Source organism: Bactrocera tryoni, chromosome 3, assembly GCF_016617805.1.
Source record: "Bactrocera tryoni isolate S06 chromosome 3, CSIRO_BtryS06_freeze2, whole genome shotgun sequence".
Taxonomy (NCBI): domain Eukaryota; kingdom Metazoa; phylum Arthropoda; class Insecta; order Diptera; family Tephritidae; genus Bactrocera; species Bactrocera tryoni.
The window spans coordinates 7051424-7073665 of record NC_052501.1 but is presented as its reverse complement, the minus strand read 5'-3'; the positions used below and the strand labels follow the sequence as shown (position 1 = coordinate 7073665).

The following is a 22242-nucleotide window of genomic DNA, read 5'->3' as shown; positions in this document are numbered from 1 at the left end:
GTATGTGAGTAGTATATGTGAGACGAGCGCGCCATACAAACTGATTAAGCCAATTAATCTGCTGCGTTTCACATATTTTCTCATGTTTCAGTGAGAATTAATTTGCACGGCAAGACGAAAACAAAAGACGGGAGTTTGACATGCAAAATAAAGTGCATGCAAAAGTATGTGAGTGTGTAAATATCTACGTAAGTTAGTGTGAGAGTGTGTAAACTTAAGTACTAAAACCTGCCTTTACTTTAGTTGCTTTTTTTAAAACTTTTTCTATTAGCTAATGATTAAGTTGGCAACACTTTCCTTATACCTACAATTAAATGTCGTGAAATAAAAACGCCGAGGCTTCACAAACATACCCAGCACGAAAAATTTTGTGATAAAATGTATAAAAGTAGTTAATATAAGTGAATTGCTGAATCTTGAAGATCACCGATATATAATCGTTTATGGCAAAGCAAGATATTTATACATACAGGGTGTTTCGAATTTGTGTTTTTCATGTGAAGAAAAATTGCAAACTTTTCAAAAACAAACTCATGTTGGACTCACTCGTAATTTGACTAAAAAACTTGAATTTTTATGAATGAATTTATAATTTTGGTCTTTCGAAAACGATTTGTTCGTCTACCTATCTGTATTAATGCCAACTAGTCCATAATTTTTAGAGTTATCGGTCTGAAATTTTGCACATAATCTTATCCCTCCAAGAAGTGGCTCGTTTGTCAGAACCGTTGATATCAAACAACTATAGCATATAGTTGTCATACAAACTGAACGATCAAAATCAAGTTTTTGTATGAAAAACTTTTTTATTTGAAGAGTTATCTTCTAGAAATTCGGCGTGAGTTATTGTCACAGGCTATGGTGCAATATTCGAAGAAATCATTCAGATCGGATCACTATTACATATAGCTACGATACAAACTGAAAGTTTGAAAGCAAGTTCTTGCTTAGAAAACTTTTTCATTTCACGAGATACCTTAGCAAAACTTTGTATAGATTATTGTCTAAGGCAATAAAGGAATCTTTGAAGAAATTGTTCAGATCAGATCACTATAGCCTATAGCTGTCATACAAACTAAACCATAAAAAAATTTTGTATGCCTTTTGTGTTTGTGAAGCGTATTATAGCAACGGAAGTTAAGTTTTTTCTTATTTTTTTATGGTTTTCATACCTTCGAAACTTTAGTAACTTTAAGAAATTCAGAATATTTTTCAATCATAAAATTTGTTTTTTTACCTTTCTGCAACTCTCAGTATTAATATTAAAAAATATATTATATGAGCCACCCTGTACATAATTCTAAAATTTTAATATAAGATTCCTTCTGATTTAACTTTCATTATTTAATATTCTTGCTAATTCCTAAGCCTGCCAAGTCGCAATTGCGCCACAGGGTGCCTCCTCAGTCCCTATCCCTACTTGTAAACAGCATAGGCTCCCTAAGTTATTCGTTTTACACTTGTCATGCTTACATTTCATATTAATACATGTTCACGTCCAAGCAATTTTTGTGAATTCCCTACAAAAAATATAAAAAGGCCCGCCTACATACTATACTTCCATAAGTACATGCATAAATATACTAATTTTAGTATATGGCCGTTTCCTGCACAATTTACCCAGCAACGCTTGACGAACAAACACTTTCCGGCTCGCCATTATATGCTGACTAACGGCAGTTTATTTTCCTCACTACCATTTCCATCATTGTCCAGCAAAACATTACCTACCTTCTTAACGCTGGCAGCTCAGTCACATTTTCTCACACACACACACACACACACACACACACACCTATAAATGTGGCTTAACTTGCTTCTGCTTCTCGGTATCCTTCCTTTCCGGATTGTTGCTGTTTTCCACTGGCCATTGGTCTGCCTTTTTGCTGTCATTGCTGACCATATTCACCTCGAACACGCACGCACTTACACATACACACACACACACACACTCATACAGGCAGGTTGACGTGTTCACTCGCAGTGTTTGTGTGTCTATATTTCACTCTATTTATTCCCCGTCTTCCCTTGTAGTTTTATGCTACGTCTGTTGGCTACACATATGTTTCCTGTTTTCTGTTTCCTCTTTCATTTTCTTTTTTTTGTAATTTGTTTGCATGTAAAAATGTTAATGACAATCGTGCAAATGCAATGGCACAGCTTACCATAATGGTAATGATAGGCAACATTTACAAGCTTTCTCTTGGACATTCAATATGGCCATACATTGTCATATACCTTGGGTTATGTATGCACTGAGAGAAATTGCGCTTTTCGGTTATGCATATATTTTTTTTTAATATTTGCTAAACTGGATCTCGTTTGAATTTTCTCCCATTTGGTTAACCAAAAATTTTTAAAGACTTTAAAGTCAGAAATTATTTTGAAATCAAGTTACACCAGATATTATTTTTTCCCCCAACAAAACAGAAAAATTCAATATTACTTTTCAATTACCAAAAGTATTTCGAGCCGTAGTTTTATCCCTATACATATTTATTTCAGAGGTTATATCCAGTTATAAGTCGCAAAAAATCAATTTTTGTACATTTTTTTTGGAGAGGCAATTTGTTTTACAATAATCTATATTTACAAAATTGAATGTATTTGAGCAATCGATCATTTATTTTGAAAAATTTTTGATTCCTTTGCTCCCGTAGGAACAAAGCCTTCACAGACGGTTGAGAGATTGAAGAAGACATGCCTTGTTCTGGATGACCTAACGAAAATATTAAAAAAATGAAGGATATGGTGCTAGAAAATCTTCAAGAAAGTGTTGGAAAGATGGCAAGAGAGTTCCGCCGCATCTCTTACGAGTCTGTTCGAATAATTTTGGTGCATATTTTGGTTATGAAGAGCGCTCTAGCGCTCTAGCGCTACTCGTCCCGATAAAGCTGATTTTTTCCAAAAAGAGTGCCGTTAACAAGTCTCTTTGGACATGCTTGATCGTGTGAATTCCGATCTCACATTCATGGAGAGCATTATAACTACCGTCAAGACATAGGTTTATGAGTTTGCCATGCAAACAAGTCAACAATCAAGGGGATTAAAAGAAAAAAACGAGCACTAACCAAAAACCGCGACAAAGCCGTCCAAAAATCAAGGTGATGCATAATGTTTTTTTTCGATATTCGTGACTTGGTGCATCATGAGTTTGTTCCGAAGTGACAGACGGTCAATAAGGAGTTCTATTTGACCATGCGTGAGCCGAAAACAGCCGGATTTGTGGAAGAACAGTTCATGGATTTTACACGATGATAATCCTCCATCGCATCGAGCAATGATTGTGACCAAATTTAGAACCACAAACGCAATTAATACCATCGATTAACCACCGTATTCACCAGATTTGACTCTATGTGATTTTTTTCTTTTTCTCAAAACTGAAATTGCTGCTATTTTCAACCGATTTCACAAATGACTTTTCAGCAAAAGGTTTCAGTTTCTTTCGAAATTAATCGATGTATTTATTAAAAGATGTCCTACGTCTATCAAAAACGAATCTAAAACTTTGGAAATCAAACAAAACATTAAGAGAAGAGATCAATTAAATTTCCAGAGTATATGGCATTTAATTATCGAAAGAAGTTCAATGCCTTGGGGGTCTACATTTGATATAAAACATCACAGCCATAATAAGAATTAATGAGGGCCATACAGGCGAGTATATAATATTTGCTATAAGCTAAAACCAACTAACTGCAGCTACAATACAGACTATCGTATAAAAAAAATAAACGAATCTCTTTTAAGCTTAATTATTACTTGGAGAAAAACCAATAAAAGTGTGGTTTCCAAAAAATAATCAAAACCGATGAAAAAATTTCATTATCTTCTTTTCCTTCGCTTTTCTATCCAATAAGGCAAAAAAAAATTGATAACTTGTTTACTAAATTGAAATAAAATTCATTTAATTTTTCCAGAAATAAAATTAGCAATCTCCCTTTCACTTTTCGCCAGTGTAACTCACACGCAAATTCCGCAGCACAATATCAAGTGATTACTGAGAGAGAAGGAAATAAAAAAGGGACGTAAATAAGTGCATGGAAATTTACTGGCATGCGTTCAGAACGATAAGCGGATTGCGCTAGCTAAGAATATTACACCAGCCAGCACCGCTTTCGCTTTGCAATCCACAGCAATTCGATTTGATTATAAGCATATCCTATTGCACACATATTGTAGATGTGTATGTATGTATATGTGCCAAGGCGTGAGTTGAGGTTTCGGTGTAAGGCTGCAGGCGTCAAAGGTCATACAATATTAATTTGCAGCAAACGCTTAGTGTGGGTAGCTGTTTTTGTTTTTATTTTGACTGAGCAGTCTGCGATTTACATACACGCGCCGAGCAAGAGCAAAATACCGAAAGAAAGTGTGCAAAAGAAATGCAAAAAAGCGTCAAACACTAAAACCAATTTCCAATTTCCTAATCGACGTGCACATTATGGTCGAGTATTTGTCTAACGGTAAGCAACAACTGCTGGCGAAACCGCAGAACGGATTTTGTCAGCCTCGCACCCGCATGCGGCGACCTTTAAGCCACACAAAGAATAGAGCAGCAGCTGCAGAAGAGCAGCCGACGAAGACCCACGAACTGGACGCAGACGCCAACTGCTTGTGCCTGCTTGCGCCGCCAATAATCCTGGCAGCAAAAAAGTCAGCAAGAGAAAATAAAAATAATAAGCTGGAGCGGTGAGGGGGAGAAGAGTAACTAAAGCACATTGTAGTTACGGGCGGCGACAGCAACATTGGCCATGGCAGTGACGGTAATTGAAACTAAAAACGACTAAGAACAACACAAAGGTTATGAAAAAGTGTTAGCAGCGCAATGAATGAATGAATGAGCATAAAACCTGTGGGGGCTGAATTATCGTTTCAAGCTTTATATACAACTACACTAAATCCCACGACATATGTGTGTGCGTGTGTTTAAGTGAATTTTGTATCTTTGCCAGTGCGATGTAATGAAAATCCGCTTTAGCCAAGCGTCTAAGCCATTACCGGGGCGTATACGTAACATTTTAGCGCCTTAAATCGTTTGAAATGTTTACGCCACATATGTATACCATATATGTATGTGAGAGAGAGACAGCTGAATTACAGACGAGCCATAGGATCACAACAATTAACAACAACGACGTAGAGCGCTAATTAAAAAAAAACAAACAAAAACAAAACTATTTGTATACTCGAGTAGTAAACATTAAAGCGACTTGTATGGTAATCGACAGCTGTTGGTGTACGCACATCCACCTGAAAAGGCATCTGCTGTAACTGGCAAAGGTTTGAGGAAAAAGGGCGCATATATTTTAAGTTAATTTTGCCTTAATTCGCTCATGTGTGGATAAAAGCGCGGTATAATACATTTTCATTTCCGCCGGGTAAGGATTTTCTGAAGCCGAAGCGGTTCAGATTCAATCAATTTTACTTGGGTAATGCTACTTTTTACAAGCTGAACAGATTTTATATGTTAGTCGAAAAAGTCTTTTCGTATTTCTAATAGCAGCAGGTTCCGAAGAGTCCATATCGTCACCTAAAATACAAAACAACGTATCATCCAAAAGCTCGAAATTGAGTTTTTACATATGTACATGTAGCATAAAATTTTCTGCTTCCGCTGTCAGATATAACCAATATATTGGGTAGTCGAAAAAGCCTTTTCGTATTTGTAATCAAACTTCAATTTTTTGTTTTATTTATAATGAACTTTAATGAACCAAATATGTACCATTTTGGTCAAACACTTTTGCCATTTTTCCGCTAGAGACATTATTCCATCAGTGTAAAACTTTTCTGGTTTCTCGGCGAAAAACTGCGACAAGTAGTTTTCACAGACTTCTCTTGAAGCCAACTTTACTCCATTAAGGGAGTTCTGCATTGACCGAAACAAATACTAGTTCGATGGTGCAAGGTCAGAGGTATATGGTAGATGTATCAAAACTTCCCAGCCAAGCTCTCCCAGTTTTTGCCGAGTCATCAAAGATGTGTGTGGCCTAGCGTTGTCCTGATAGAAGTCGAAGCCCGTTCTGTTGATCAGTTCTGGCCGTTTTTTCGATTGCTTGCTTCAATCTCATCAGTTGTTGACAGTAAAATGTAGAATCAATTGTTCCCCCAGGCTGGGGCAGTTCATAGCTGATGATTCATTTCCAATCCCATCAAACACTCAGCGTTACCTTTCGAGGCGTCAATCCTGGCTTTTCGAGCATTTGTAAAGCTTCATCACGTTTGGACCATGATCTTTTTCGCACATTATTGTCGTATTTGATCCACATTTCGTCTCCGGTTACCATTCGCTCCAGAAATGGATCGATTTCATTTTGTTTCAGCAAAGAATCGCAGATGATAATTGGGTCCATTAAATTTATCACAGACAATTCATGTGGTACACAAACAGCGAGCTTCTTTTTGTAGCCGGCCTTTTTAAATGGTTTAAAACCGTGATGATGAATGTTAGCGATGTCATGGCTGCTTGTGTGATGGTACTGGTCAATCTTTTCCGATGTACGTGCCCTCGTTTCATAAGAACTTACGGAACAACATCACATTTATTAAGTTTAAGCTAAGTTTTAAGGTTCAGCAGCCACTACCACGTAAGCACGTAAGCACGTAAGCAAGCGTCAGTCAAGTTCAACGCAGGCAGCTCTATTTGGGACCAAGGCAAGAGCAGCGCCAAACAAGCAGACGCTAAAAGCAACGTAATCGCAAGCACAAACTTACATGGTAGCGAAAAATTGCACATATGCTTTCACAAAGTTTCATAAGCAGCTAAGGAAAAGGTTTACTCCCAAAGCAGCATTAACTCTGACTGACCCTGCTGCATTGGGGCTTCAGTTTGCTTAGTTTACGTGCAAGAAACCTTGGCATACAAGCGCAAGTGTAGGTGTGAGCCAACCAGGCGGCAGTAGTCCACGTCAATGATACTTACAGGCACACACACACACACACTAACACTTGCACTTCAGCCGTAATAGCAGCAGTTGTCACCTTTTGTCCTTTCAGCTTGCATAAGCTTATCCATATCCGTTTATTTGAGCACTCATGAGCCCACCTCCACCCACATACTTATGGGGCAGTAGGCAGACGAGCACGGATATATTTACGTGTGTGTGTGTTTGCGTTAGTTTCTTTGCATTTCGTCGCTGCATTGACGTATTCATTTTGCGCCATTTGTTTAGCTCTCACGCCTTCTCCCCGCCTCGCTCTCTTGCAGCGTCAACATCCACTTACAGTTACATAACACTGTTGCATTTCAAAGGTTACTGAGTGAATAATTAATGTGACTACACGAGCTGAGTGTGTGGGTTGTGCAATTCCTTGCTTTTGTTTTTGTTTTAGCAGCAATTTTTCTTTGCTAGTTTATGCATTCTCACCTACATGCATAACATTTTTTCCTTTCAGTTTTGTTGTGTTTTGCATTTTCAATTTGCTTGCAGCTCTATTAGTTGCATTTAGATGCAATTTTCGAAAGGATTCAAGGTGCCCGGACGCAGTAGTAGTGTGCTGGCTTAAGCAATGGAGTTTGAAAGCCACGCAGGGTGAAAAAATATCATAAATTTCCAACAAATATTGGGTAGTCGAAAAACTCTTTTCGTATTTTGTCAATAGATGTCGTTCCAGTCGTATATCTCCAGTACAGTACAGTTTACACTGATGGAATAATGCCTCTAGCGAAAAAACGTAAAAATACTTTTTCGACTACTCGATATGTTTCGGAACATTTTAAGCCTACAACCCAGCTCGCATAAACCTTGAGCCAAGCTCAAGTTTTAAACCTGAAAATTCACTAGACTTTTATGCTATATACTTGTATGAAACAGCCGATGAGATTGTCAGAAGTGTCATTTGTCTGGCTATCGAACAACTACAGAAAATACAGAAGTTACTAAGAACGATTTACAACGAAATTTCCAATAGAGCCGACAGGCGGTTCAGGGTGAGATGAAATGCTTTAAGTACATCGTACAATCGCCAAAATTATATGCAAGAACCCCTTAAGAAAACTAGCTTGCTCTTACTCACAAGGCCTCTAAAGGACAACCGGACGGCTGTTGGCCTTTTGACAGAAGTAATGGAACACCTCTAAGGTCTTTGCCCAGCACTATCTAGAACTCTTATCAAGTATCTAGGAGCTTCGGAGTTCGGGAAGTTCTTCCTCATATCATCCATGCTTATGATGACACTTAAATTTATTACATTTTTCAGAATTTTCTGAAGAATGTTTACTGAAAATTAATTTTTTTTCAGAGTTATGTTCAAAACCACAGGTCAAGGGTTAAAACGATTCGAAAAAATAATTGTCGCAAATATACATAACTGTGTATGTGTCAGTTATTATTTTTTGCTCTTCTTAATATTATCTTAGCTTCTTTTGCTTTTATATTAGCATTAATTTGCGTTTGCTGTTGACGCGGCTTAATTAAAGCGAACATTTGCTGTCTATCCGGAGGCCTTTCGACCGTTAGTTAATTAACAGCGGGTTCCTAATAACGAATAAAAACCTTAATATGCATATTTATTTATATATGTATATACATATATCTAACACCAGGAGTGATAATTATGTTTTCTTTGAAGTAGCATCTAATTTATTTGATTTCATTAATTTGCAGCTCAACACGGTCTCTTCCGAAATAATTTATTGTTTTAGGCATAAAATCGATTTGATATCACTTAGCTGAAAGACACTACACAAGATACTCTCGCAGGCTTCCTTTAATACTCATTTGGACACTGAAGTGCAAAAGTTTGACCATTCCTTATGCTGTGGTTTATGTTTTTTTGCCAGCAATAAAGTACCCAAATATAATATCTGATCAAAATTGACCCGGACTAGCCCATTACTTATCGAATCCTTCCCTAAATTTGTAAACGATGGTTTTAGCTCGTATATAGTTCGATCTCCATATGCCAATTAGTCTGTGTTCGGTAGCTGTTTGTTAACGATGCGAAAAGTTTTTCTTGCGATTTCGACCTTCAAAATAAATTGAACAATAAGTTATCTTCAAATGTTGTGTTTCGAAATAAAATGCCGGCTGCGGATTCATTAAAACTGTTTCTGTATCGTTTTATTGAGTCTACTTGTATCACAAACTCAAGTTTTGAATAGGACAAAGCATTCAGTGAAGATCGTGAAGTCAGCGAAACCTTTCCTCATGCTTGGCGAATCCATCCACCTATGTTGCGGACGATAACATCGAACAAATTAAAGAAACAGTGCTTGAAAATCGTCGTGTTGACAGCAGAGAAATAGTAGAGGATCTCTTAACATCGCAACATCCCTCAACACCTTTTGGTTAGTGTTTTGGGTATGAAATATATCAATATTAAAAAACTCTAGAACCTTTCGGAAAAAAGACGACAAGAAGATGTTGTTGTTGCTGTAGCGGCAGAATTCTGCTAAGTTAACAGTTCTTGGCTGGATATAAATCCGTTTCTGTTTTGGTTACGTAGATGCGACTATCATAGGAACGGGCGAAAAGAGGTGGCAAGAGATGCTTGACAATCCTACATTCATCGAACACATCATTTCTGATGACAAAACGTGGATATAAGTATGAATCCGACGTCGAACTGACCAATAATCTAGCGAATGGTGATCCAAAAATGAGCCAAAACCGAAAAATACAAAATTGGCTGAAGTGACTGAAGGTCATCCCTGCCGAGACTTATAGCTTTTTTATGAAAAATTGGATTGCTTGTGTTGGCTGAAGAGCTTATTTTGAAGGCTATAGTAAATATGTGTATTAAAATACTTCATAATTTTGTTTTCTATTGTCAGTCTGAAACCGAGGTTTGGATCAATAACCTTACAATTACAAAGATCTGCTAAAACTGCCTTACCCATCTTTGCTCTATTATCCCATTGATGACTGCCATCTCTCGCCGTTTTCTTAAAAGACTATCCGAGTATAGAGCAGCTGTTCAAACCAATAATTCTTCTTCGAATTTAGTTTACTAGCACACAAGTTCTTGTAATAAGCTTAGCTGAATCTTCCCGAAAAAAGGTCCAAATATCACTCAGCCTTTACTGACAGCATATTTCTATGCTTCACATCAGCACCAACGGTGCTGAGTGCAAGTTTTCACAAAAATCGGACATCAAAAACTCATCACTGCCATTTACCTTACGCCATACGCCCACTACGACCACTCGTATGTTTATATGTACATATGTGAGTGCATATGTTTGTGTAAGCACAACCAAGCTCAGCGAGCTGCTCGTGCGAAATCCGCATGTTCCTTTTCTGGCATTTTTCGTTGTGCGCGCTGCATTTTAATGCTGACACATATTATTTTACGGCGCATTTCATTTTTATGCAAACCCAAATGCAACCGGCCGCCACACACACACACGCGCCAACACACACTGAAACATGCTGACACGTGTGCGGAAAAATTCATATGCATGCAAATTAAAAAATGAGAGTATTAAAATGCAAAATGCAATGTGCATTTAACTTTCACCAAATCCAGCTAAGCGGAACATTCGCCATTTTGTGTGAAATTTATGCCGAAGTCATACAAAGTGGCTACAAGTGGAGAATTGCTTTCTTGGCACGAGCATTAGTTATGAGTAGCTGAATATGCTGGCAGATGTTGCAACAAAGTAACAACTGGAATATGTGCCTTTTTATGGGCTATAGTTGGTAGTGATAAAATCCACACTTTTTCAGAACGTCTGAGAGGGGATTTTATACAACTAAAGGGTTCTGTAGAATGATATTTGCGATGCAAAGCCTAGAAGAGGTTTCAGTGAGCGCTACTCTCTAGAAAGCTAGTTAACTTTAGCTCGCGCTTTATTTTAGTGACATTTAACAGAAAAAAACGTATATTCCGGTATCCACCGTTTCTTTGCTTCTACAGTAACAACTATGACCGCTCTGCAAATTTCCATACTACGTGCAGTGTTCGATTGCCTTTTCACTTGATGTTTCCAAGCGAAAGGCTGTAAAGAACCTATACCATTCCTTCCTTAAGGCTTCCGTGGCCGTTTAGCGAGTCTTTTTCCTTCAAATTGACTTAAATAACATTTTTACCAAAAAATGGCCAAAACAACTCGTATCAGTGAGTTTTAAGGGTAAGGTTAAGTTAGTTTGGTAGGCCAAAGAGCCACTCATAGACTAGTTGATATCTCTTTGCGATACCAGATGGAGTTCTAGGTCCATGATGAGTTCTTTAGGATGCCTGCGTTTGACGCGAATTTCAAGGGACTCTGTGGTCGATACCTATTCCTATGTATCATACCCCAGATGCTTACTGCGTCGTTTTGCCAATACGGGACAAGTCCACAAGATTTGTTCCATTGGTTCCCTGATGCCTTGCTCTAGACATTTTCTGTAAACTTCTCGACTTGTCAGCCCCACTCTGCGGGCGTGTGTCGCCACAATACAGTGACCAGGCAGTATTCCAATCATGTTCCTACAGTCAATGCATGGGTTTCCCAATGTCGATCAATTTTTCGGGTGTTAGCCGCACACCATTCTTGACAGTCTCGTCTTCTATTTCATTGCATCGATGCTTTAGTGGCTTGCCAATGACAAACCCCTAATACCCAGCGAGCTATTCCCGAAGGTTCTATATATAAATTTTGTCAAATTTAACGAAGGGAATTTCCATAGAGATATTTTGTGTTTTCTTGTGAACATAAGTAGATCTGTTTTCTATGGGTTCAACCCCAGATCCGCTTGCGATGCCATATCCTGGAGTGTATTGAGAGTGGTTGTTATAATACTAACGGTCTGTAGACACCTACCCGTTATTAAGATAGCACTGTCGTCCTCATTTATTTTAGGGGTTTCGCCGTCTTAAGTTCCTTAGCAGTTTATTAACCCCTAATGCCCTTAGAAGCAGAGATAGCACTCCACCTCGCGGAGTACCTCAACAGACTTCCCTGTTCATTCTAGCGTTTTTCGATCCTGCTGTTATTCATCTAGAGGTCAAACGGCCTCTGATCCAGCAATGTATAGAAGGATAGTATTCAGAATAGATTTCATAGCGACGTTGTTGAAAGCTCTTGGATCATTCCTGCTCATTCCTTATATTAAAGGGTTAAGGGTTAGGGTTATATATGAGTTTGATATCTATATGAAGATTTTTGTATGTTAGATGTAAAAGAATAGATCCCAACTTAGTAAGACTAAATCTCTTTCTTTGACTTGGAGTCACATAGTAATTAATGTAGGTTAGGTTATTGTCATTGCATGATGATAATGAGAAAGTTATATATAAAACTACGGCGCCAAAGCTAATTCAATCATATACAAAGGAATTCTTCCAAAACTTCCATATATTCCTTGTACTCATAATTATCCTTTCAGTCCTTAAAATATATTTGCCATAGAATCTTTATTGCTCTAAAAGTAACGTAATCTCGTTTTTCAAAAAAATTTCAAAAATACAGTTACAAGTCAACCGCATGCCATCCTCAAGTTACTTGGAAGGTTGGAAGAGTTTAAGCCATAAATTTCAACACATTAAATGTGGGCAAACGTGTCGGCCAAGTGTTGGTGAAGAAAATTTACATAATTTTAAAACTCCATAGTCACTTTATACACATTTTGAACTTACGCTCCGCACACCCCCTCGAGCGTACCATGTTGGACAGCTAAAACACTTTCAATTCCTGCACACTCACACTCACAGCGGACAGACACCCAAGTGCTGGGCCATTTAACCGGCAGACCCGCAAAGAGCTACGGCAAGCACGAATGGGCGGAAACAGACGAGTGGCATGAGCGCACAATAGAAATGGGCCTGACAACAAACCCAAAACCGACCAAAGCAAACAAATTTAAAACCCGAAATTCAAATGCAAATGCAAACAAATGAATCGAGCATTCGTCAGACGCTATGAAAACGAATAAGCGAGCGTGGGTGTGAGTAAGTGAAATGGAGCGCAAGCGAAAAGTGGCAGCACAGAAGGTCTTAGTGCACGAAAACTTTAATCCAAGCGAAATGGGAAATTTGCGACATTTGAATTTAAGGCGCACAGTTGACGGGGCTAAGTGAGCCGTCGCAGCGCGCCAACAGCTGTTCGAACTTAACAAGTCAGACCTTTGCGCGCCGCCGGGCAATGAAGTTGCCGACTCATCATCGACCCAAAAACGCACACATACACCAGCACACCGGCACTAAAATGCCGATACACAAAGGTATCAGAAAATGTCAAGCAATTTAAATGAAATGAAAAGTAAATCATTTTTTAAACAGCCAATGTCGAGGCGAAGAAACTTAACTCATGCACATGTGTTCCAACGCCTAAAAGCATGCAGCGTAAACGTGCTGTTAGCGGACCCGCCCATCTAACTTTACATGTATAAGTGTATGCTTATGCTTACTACCACATATGCCTGACTTCTTTAGATACGCAAGCGGAAAGCCGGAATTTCGTGCGTGTTCCAACAATATTTCGAAGATGCTACGCACAGATATCGAGAACGGGGGGATTGGTGTGGCAGAAAACTAGCGCATGCCGTGACACCCATCAGCGTAGATAATAAATGCAACCCTTTTTAGGGCAGGCGTGTTAAATACAAGGTACTTCAGAGCTTTTTTTGGTATAAATGAAGGTGTGTCGTGGCATATTCCTTCATGTTTAAGCATTTGCGTGAAGTGCTGATTGAAAATGGGAATCACAAGCATACATTTGGGTGTAAGTGCTTAAGTTGGAAAATGAAGCACTCTCTCTTGAACTACACACCTTTTGCACCTGAAAAATCTACAGCGAACAAAAGTAAAATATTCTTTTGTGAAACATTATTTTTTGATGTCAAAATGCTCTTGATCCCAAATACTGATTATGCTGTGACATGTAAACGGTATTCCTTCCAGAAAAATGTTATGTCTACGTACACTCGAGACTAGTGAAACAAAGTCTGAACTCCTTGTCACTGGCATCAAGGTACTTCAAGACGATGTGTTATCCGACGGCCAAAAAGACAGTGCACCACTTTCTTTCACCGATGAGCAGGTTCAGAGTGTCATCAACAAGACAAATCAAACAAACAATAAAATAAAACGTCCAAATCCATTTACCCTGATGGAATTAAATTGCTGATGCTAAAGCACCTAGGCTCGATGGGAGTAAGTTTCCTAACCAAGGTTCTCAAACAGTCGCTGGCCTCTCTTCAAATACCTGATGGAAAATCGAAGATTGGTACACTGAAACCTTTGAAACCTGCCAACAGAGGCGAGTTCTTTCGTCCTATAACTCTCCTCTCCCTAGTAGTGAAGACACTTGAGGACTTACTGCTCCCGACCTTCACGCACCAAATGAGCCCAGCGCCACCAACACGGCTTCCGAAAAGTGCACAGCACCACCACAGCACTTAGCGTCATAAACGCCAAGTTAGTTCGTGGCCTCAACCAAAACCCACCCTGCGAGAGGACGTTTCTCGTAGCTTTGGATTTTGTCAAAAGCCCAGTCAATCACACAACGCTACTTAAGGGCATCGTAATATCTACGATCTCTCCAGGACTGAAGAGGTAGACTATGAACTATCTGAGCGGTCGACATACATCTGTACTGTTTTAGGGTAAAAGCTCTAATTTGATAAGAAATAAACAGGGGGCTCCACAGGGTGGTGTCTTATCACCGTTGCTGTTTACCTACCACATCTCTAAACTCCATCAGACACCACGCCACGCCTCGTACGCTGTTGATTGCACGATAATGACGTCGGGAAATGGAATCAATGGTATGTGCTCAAATGTAAACTACTCTCTCTCCCTTTCTCGCTTCCTCGCTGTACGGTACCTAACATTCTCCCTTACTAAATCCATCTCTGCAGTCACCTGATTGGAGCGGAGCCGCCTTCTAGGTGCATCAAGAGGTCCTTCCTCAACTACATCGACGACATAAAACAATACGCCGACCAAACTTCGGACGCAATAAACTTCAAACATGCACTAACCGCCATTCAATGTGGAGCCATTAACACCTTCACCGACTAACTCTTAGTGAATGGCGTACTTGAAGTCAAACCATCACCCATTGCAGACGAAGACCTCAAGTTGCCGCGAGAATCGAGAGTTATCCTTACGCAGCTTTGTTCTGGATACCGTAGCAGGTTTAACTCCTACTTATCCAGAATCGACCCTAACATATAATACATATATTCAGCGTGCAACGAGGCCCCGCGAGACACTAACCACCTTTTCGTATGCCCTACTAATCCTACCGTTGAATGACCTCGTTGATAACTTATCTAATCCATACCATCCTAACGGGGATTAAGTATCCAGGCAAACTCTGCAAGTAAATTCTCATTTTCAAGAACTGCGCGACGTCGTAAGAAATTTAATAAGCAGCTCAATCTCAGCAAAGTTCACCTTACAATGGTTGGAGAAGTTCTAACTGAACCGTCCTTTCGGCATTTATGGATATGATTGATAAGCTGCTTGAAACAGGATGAAATAGAACCACGACGGATATTGTACGACATACGACCTCTTCAACTTAAGAAAATATAAAAAATGTGAAGGATATGATGCTTGAAAATCGTCAGGCTCGAGAGATGGCAAGAGAGCTCGACATCTTGCGCAAGTCCGTTCGAATGATTTTGGTGTATATTTTGGGCATGAAACGTGTTCTTGCTCAACTCGTCATGTTAAGCTAAACTTTTTTCCAAATGAGTACCGTAAACAGGTCGCTTTGGACATGCTTGATCGTGCGAATTTCGATCCCACATTCATGCAAAGCATTATAACTGCCGATGAGACTTGGGTTTATAAGTTTGACATGCAAACATATCAACAATCATCGGAAATATCAACAATCTATGGAAGCATTCGATCGAAGAGATAAAACAAAATCGCTGAATCAGCTCGAGGCCACCCCAAAAAGTGCTTATGAAAAGTGTTTCGAGGACTGGAAAAATTATGATAAGATGACGAATATTGGAAGAATATTGAAAGGATCGTGTGTCCGAATGATTTCTCGTCTTCGGCTATACAATTTACGTAGACTTACCTCAGTACATATCTGGCCGATGTGAGTCAAAAGTCAAAAAGCTTCCATGAAGGATAGAAAATATTGATAGAATTGGACAGAAAAAGCAATTGGTCCATGTTCTGAACTTCGGCAGTAAAATATATCAGCGATGACTGATAACTCATAATCTTCAAGGTATGTTCTAAAAAATGTATGGGGGACTTTTTGTTGTGGAATCCACATGGAATTCACATGAATTTAGTAACTCTTTTATTATCACATTAGTATAAATATGAAATTAATTATGTTGTGACAAGTGTCTCAAATCAATTTAAGTCCACATTAGTGAGCTTAAAATCCAAACTTGAACAAAACCAATTAGTATCGAAACCATTATCCTTGATAAGAAAGTAGCACAATGTTCTTTGGGAAAATACAATAAGATAAAATAACAAAAGTAATATAAATAATAATAATAATAACAACAACTAAATACCACCGGTGAGACTAACTTGATATAATACGAATTGCCAGCAACAAATCCCCAAACGTGTCATACCAAATTGACTGACACAACAAATAATGGAGAATGAACGCCACCGTCGCCGCCGCCGCCATTGTTGCCAACGAAAAAGCCAACGCCGCCAAACCGACACATTGCCGCAACGCTAAAGGAGCGAATGAATATTTTAGGTGCTTGAAGAGCTCCGATGCGATGTGGCATAGTTGATTGAAATGCCTGAAAGGATATCGCTGAGGTGCTGGCTGTCAGTTGAACGAAAGCGTGGGGTCGCTTGATATTGAAAAATAAAAATACAAATAATGAAGAAAGTAAGAAATAAGTAAACAGCAAACAACAAACAGCGAAGAAGAAAATACAATGCTTGAGGAGGCACACAGGCGCCAAAGTGTGGGGTATAATGAGTTTTCTTTTTGCAGAACCCTCAAATATGTGTTTGTAAATAGGCATAACTATGTATGTGTGTGTAGTCACCTTGCCATTGCGATTTATTGTGCGGCACACCTAGCACGATTCCTTCGAGATGAGCAGGATTCCGTTAAGACGCTGATGATGCAAGGATGCGGCCGCTTGTGAGATACTCAGCCTGCCTTTGTCGTAGGCGTAAATCACTCACCAACACAAACACACGCAAACTGTCTCAGCGTCAGCGTGTTGATGAAAAATACGTTGCTGAAGAAGCAGCTTGGCTGAGAGTTGGCTGAGTGCCAGTTCGTTCGTTCGGAAGGTCGGTCGGCCTTTCGGTAGTCTATGGTATAAGGCTTATGAATGTGTTTGTGTTTGTGTAGGCTTAAATGCTGACGTTGCTTTGATGAGAGAATATAATAGCGGTTTTTTACTTCCTCATTTTTTTCCGGCTGTAGCACATTCACATATAGACATATTTATGTGTTATTCTTTGCATAACTCTTATTGTATACACTTTTGTCTCACTTTTTAGCATTGATGTCACTTAGTCACAAACACTTTTTTCTTTTTTGCTTGTACCCTTGCTTCACTTTTGTTTTGTTTTATTACAAAAAACGTTCATTTTTCTTTTTTGGTTTTCATAAATGCACTAATCTATCTCTTTATTTTCTTTTCCGTGTTGTTCTTTTATGATTTCTTCATTGTCTTCAAAGCAACTTGTGTTGTTTTTCGAATGTCGGGCACACGCAACACTTCAGCTTTTGTCTTTGACGTCACAAACCATGTAAGCAACAGCCTTAGTAACGACACAACAATACAATACAGTCTATAGAGCTCGACCAAGGGTTTTCAGAAACAGTTATGTACAGCTTCCAGTTATGTATGCATGTTGATTATGCCGAGAATTTTCTGGAAATTGTAGAAAATTAATAGATTAGTTTATAATTACTACGGATAACAGATAAAGTATTTAAAAATTAAAAAAATACATAAAAATTATGATCACATCAAAAAAAACTTAACTTCGGCTTCACCGTTACTATAATATCTTCATATATGCGTTTCTTATAGTAACTATTGGGCAGTCGAAAAAGTATTTCGTATTTTGTCAATAGTTTGCGTTCAAGCCGTATATATCCTGCTACCAATCACATTGAGTCATACCATATACTGTTGGAAAGGTGAGATGTAAGCTTCATTTAACCAAAAAAAATTTAATTCGCAGAAGTTGAAAAAGTTACAGCTGTTCAAAAATTAGTGAAAATAATGAAGAAATTCGTTATATTTTGAAATTCTTGTATAGAAAAGGGAAGAATGCCACGCAAGCCACCAATGAAATTTGTGAAGTTTGGAGACAACGCTGTATCAGTCCGTGTAGCACAACAATCGTCTGTCGCTTCCGTTCTGGAAATTTCGATGTGAAAAAAGCACCTCGCTCTGATGGACCTTTAGTGGAAAAAGTTGATGAAATTATGCAAAAGATTGACGAAAACCATCACATAAGCAGCCAATAAGCAGCCATGACATCGCTTAGGAACTTAATATTCATCATAAAATGGTTTTGAACCATTTAAAAAAGGCCGGCTACAAAAAGAAGCTCAATGTTTGGGTACCAGCTTGGCTGGGAAGTTTTGATGCATCCACCATATAGCTCTGACCTTGCCCCATCGAACTACTATTTGTTTCGGTCAATGCAGAACTCACTTAATGGAGTAAAGTTGGCTTTAAGAGAACCCCTTTTTCGACTACCCAATATTAAACCAAATTTGACTGTTGAACTTTTCGCTAGATTCTTCAATACTGCTAATATCTTAAGATATTTCCCTGGCTTTGTTTCGTGCAAGTTGCAAGAGTATAAAATGTTCGGTTACACGCGAAATTAGCTCTTCCTTACCTGTTATTTTGTCAATGTATGCCTTATCTTATCTTTTATAGTAATAAAGAGAGAAAATGTTATAAGGAATAAAAGTTAAACGATAACATCTAAACATCTTCGTATATTCCAACACCGATATTGTACACCAGATTTTCGTTTTAATAAAAGTTTCAAAAATAATTATCGAATACGATATAGTATATTGATTTTAGGGATAACTTACATCAGCACACTGAATACTATGAAATTCAAGGTCAATGACAAACCAGTATTTAAAATCCTCAAGGACTTTCTCAAAATCGATAATTCAAATTTCTGGCTAAAAAATAAAAACAGGATTAAGTACTTAGCAGAAATACACTTTGCTACCTGCCTCATTCTTTACTGATCCTCCAAACATAGTTACCGTCGTGCGTTTCTACCTGCGCAAAATCCTTAAAACTCGAGCAAATTTTGCAGTCTTCGTCAAAACGTGTTTCAACGTTCATAAAAGCGGATCAGCTCTACCTTGTGTCGAAAATTATTAAAATCATTCAGCATGAACGTAGAAGGCTCAGCTCCAGATTTGGCGGAAATCTACAGAGATTTCAACATTCTGCGGTCCTTAGAAGATCCTTTAGAAATGAGAGAAATGGGTTATGAGCTCCACCAGAAAGTCGATTTTTGTGTAGAGCCTCATCCCATCCTGGCCGATATAAAAAAATGTGTCATCAGACTGATAGCGATGACATGGATGGAAGAGGAAGTGCGCGGTCCGTTTTTAACAGAAACAATTAGAGAATTCGTGAAAGCTTGTACACTTTGTGGATCCTATTATTGTTAAACATATAACATAATACTTTTTAAAATCCGAAATTCCTAATTTGAGGTATTCAATATGATAATTATAAAAATTGTAAAAGTATTTTTTATGGAGTTTTCAAAAGTAGAGGAAAAATGTAAAAATTTAAAAAATAAATAAAATGTGTTTAATGAATAACAAATAAATAAATAAAATATGTTTAATGGTTTATATTACTTCATACATTCATTGTTTGTTGCAGAACATTCTTCTTTATTTTTAATTTAGTAATAAGTAGTACAGGCAGGCCATCGACTGACGCTGAAAACTTATTACCTGTCTGTGCTGGATTTAAACCGTTTAGATTAGAATTTCTTAACAAAGTTTTTCTCCCAACGATTGACTTCATCTTTCTTCCAAAGGGAGGGACAATTTGCAAATTTTTCTTTGACAGCTCTAATTTTGGGTAATAACTTTCATCCACCCGAACCTAGACCTTCTTTACTGGTTAATCTAAAATATTAAGGAGATTTTAAACAAGTAAGAAAAAACTAAATTCAGGGGTGAACGAACATTACATACTCCTCCAACTTGCCAGGTCAGCCAGAATTCAACACTAGGCTAGTTATCCTTATCATTTATGTATATTGTGACAAAACGCACATGGAAATTGTAATTAAATTCTCATATTTCAAAAATATGTATTTTGCTATGTTGGTAGGACTGTCCTCAATTACATATGCCAAATATGTGCACAATCTGTCAACCACTTCGATCCCAGCAGCTGCTGAAGTCGGTAGACCTCAGTAGTGCGTTGTGATTTTTTCTATGGATAAAAATATCGAAGAAAGAATTTACCTCTCTATTTTAGGATTTTTAACCTAATTTCATGACTGGAAAAATATTGTTCCATTATTTGGAAGTAGTTGTTATCGAAAGTGATTTGCGAGCTAAGAAAATCAATTGTGAGAAAATACTATCTGATCAAATTTGACCCGGACTGGTAAATTCAATTTAGCTATTTGTGCCAAGGAAAATAAATTGAACAACGAGTTTGAAATTTTGTTGAAAAAGTACCGGAATATTTTGGAAAGTAGTTTGTCAAAATCGTCATGCTGGCATCAGAGAGATAGCAGAGGATCTCATCAGCATTTATGGATCGACTCAACACTTTGGTTAGCGATTTATATATGTAGCTTGTCAATATTAGACATGTTTCAAAATACCGGAATTAATAACAAAACCAGTGTCTAGTAGAAGGCGTGCTAGAGATGCTTGACAACATATGTCAAGACACTACATTTATCAAATTCATAATTACTGGTGATGAGACGTGGCTTTATGAATATTATGATGAAACTGTTCCACAATATAGCGAATGTTGTTCCAAAAATGAACCTAAACCGGGAAAACTAAATTTCATTAAAGGCATTTAAGGCCATCCGAGCCGAGTTGGAATGCTTTTATTGGCTCAGCAGCTTATTTGGAAGGCGATAATAAAGATTAGTACTAAAGTAAATGAAATCATAGTATTTTTTTCTTTGTCTGGATCATATTTGATGACATGGTATAATATAAAATCGAAAGCGAACTGGATTAAGATGGCGATAAATTTTCAAGAACTCCGACAACTTTCAGACTAAATATACATATGACATTATTGAACCGAAGAACCTGGATTACTAGTGCGGTCATCCTCAGCAAGAAAACAGGCAACATCGTGCTGATCGAAGAAGAACTTGCTTTTTATAAACACCAGGTAACTTAAATAACAACACCGGAGTGGAGGTCTCCTTCTTCCTCTGCCTCCTCCGGCAGGTACTGCGTCGAATGCTATCATAGTCGTCATAAAAAGTTGGTCTCTCATCCAAGCCTTTTTTCTTCTTTTCATTGGGGTTGTTTTTTACGGAGCGGGTACTGAACCAAACGCACAACCCTGTTTCGCCTTCTCACTTTAGCTCGCCTTCAAACTTATATTTTACTTTTGCTACCCAGAGGATACTTGGTCTAAGAACGGAAGTCGTGAACTACTTGAGCCATATGTAAAAGAATCGCTTCTGGTCACTCCCAAGTGAATGACGCTCAGAGAACTTGCCTCACTAGCGTGAACTTCTATACGCATAGCTCCATCCTATTCTGGTTCCTATGCACATAAATAAAATAAATTTAAAAATTCATCAATATAACTTTTTCAAATTCAAGGTACTTGAGCGCATAAGTCGCCATAAGTCTACAAAGCAGAAAAATTCCTACATGCCACAAATCCTGCCGCAGACGAACTCACAAATACTTGCACTTGACAACTAGCCAGTGGCCACGGCTTAGCAACGCGAATAACGGCACTAACGAGCAACTCAAGGTTGCCAGACGACAAACGCACGCACGCCATTTTCACAAAACGACATGTGTTACAAGCGAAAAATGGCACATATGTGTGAGTATTTGTATGTAAGCGAAGGTGTGTATGAAAAGATTACATTCTACTTGCTTACAACTAGACACACATAACTAGATACATATGGACGCTTTTTAGCTGGTCTGTTGGTGGCACGTTTTCTGCAGTTTATACACTGATTGACCTGCCAGCAGCAACTTCACTAACGGTAAACTATCGCCTAGCGGCGCAGCTTATCTCTGCCAAAATATTTCGACAGCTTTTGGGTTTTTCCTCGAATTCGGCGCAAACAAGTTGACCTTTTTCAGCACTTGCCTATGCCGTTATCTAT

The 22242-nt window shown here is 38.3% G+C and overlaps 1 protein-coding gene across 1 annotated transcript in view; it reads right to left on the bottom strand.

Moving 5' to 3' along the window:
• The window catches only part of LOC120773042, a 364532-nt gene that overhangs the window by 328332 nt on the left and 13958 nt on the right, over nucleotides 1-22242 (bottom strand). Inside the window, exon 2 of the mRNA XM_040101971.1 lies at nucleotides 16926-17768. The gene's annotated coding sequence lies outside the window, so the exon portion shown is untranslated. The remainder of the gene's footprint in view (nucleotides 1-16925; nucleotides 17769-22242) is intronic.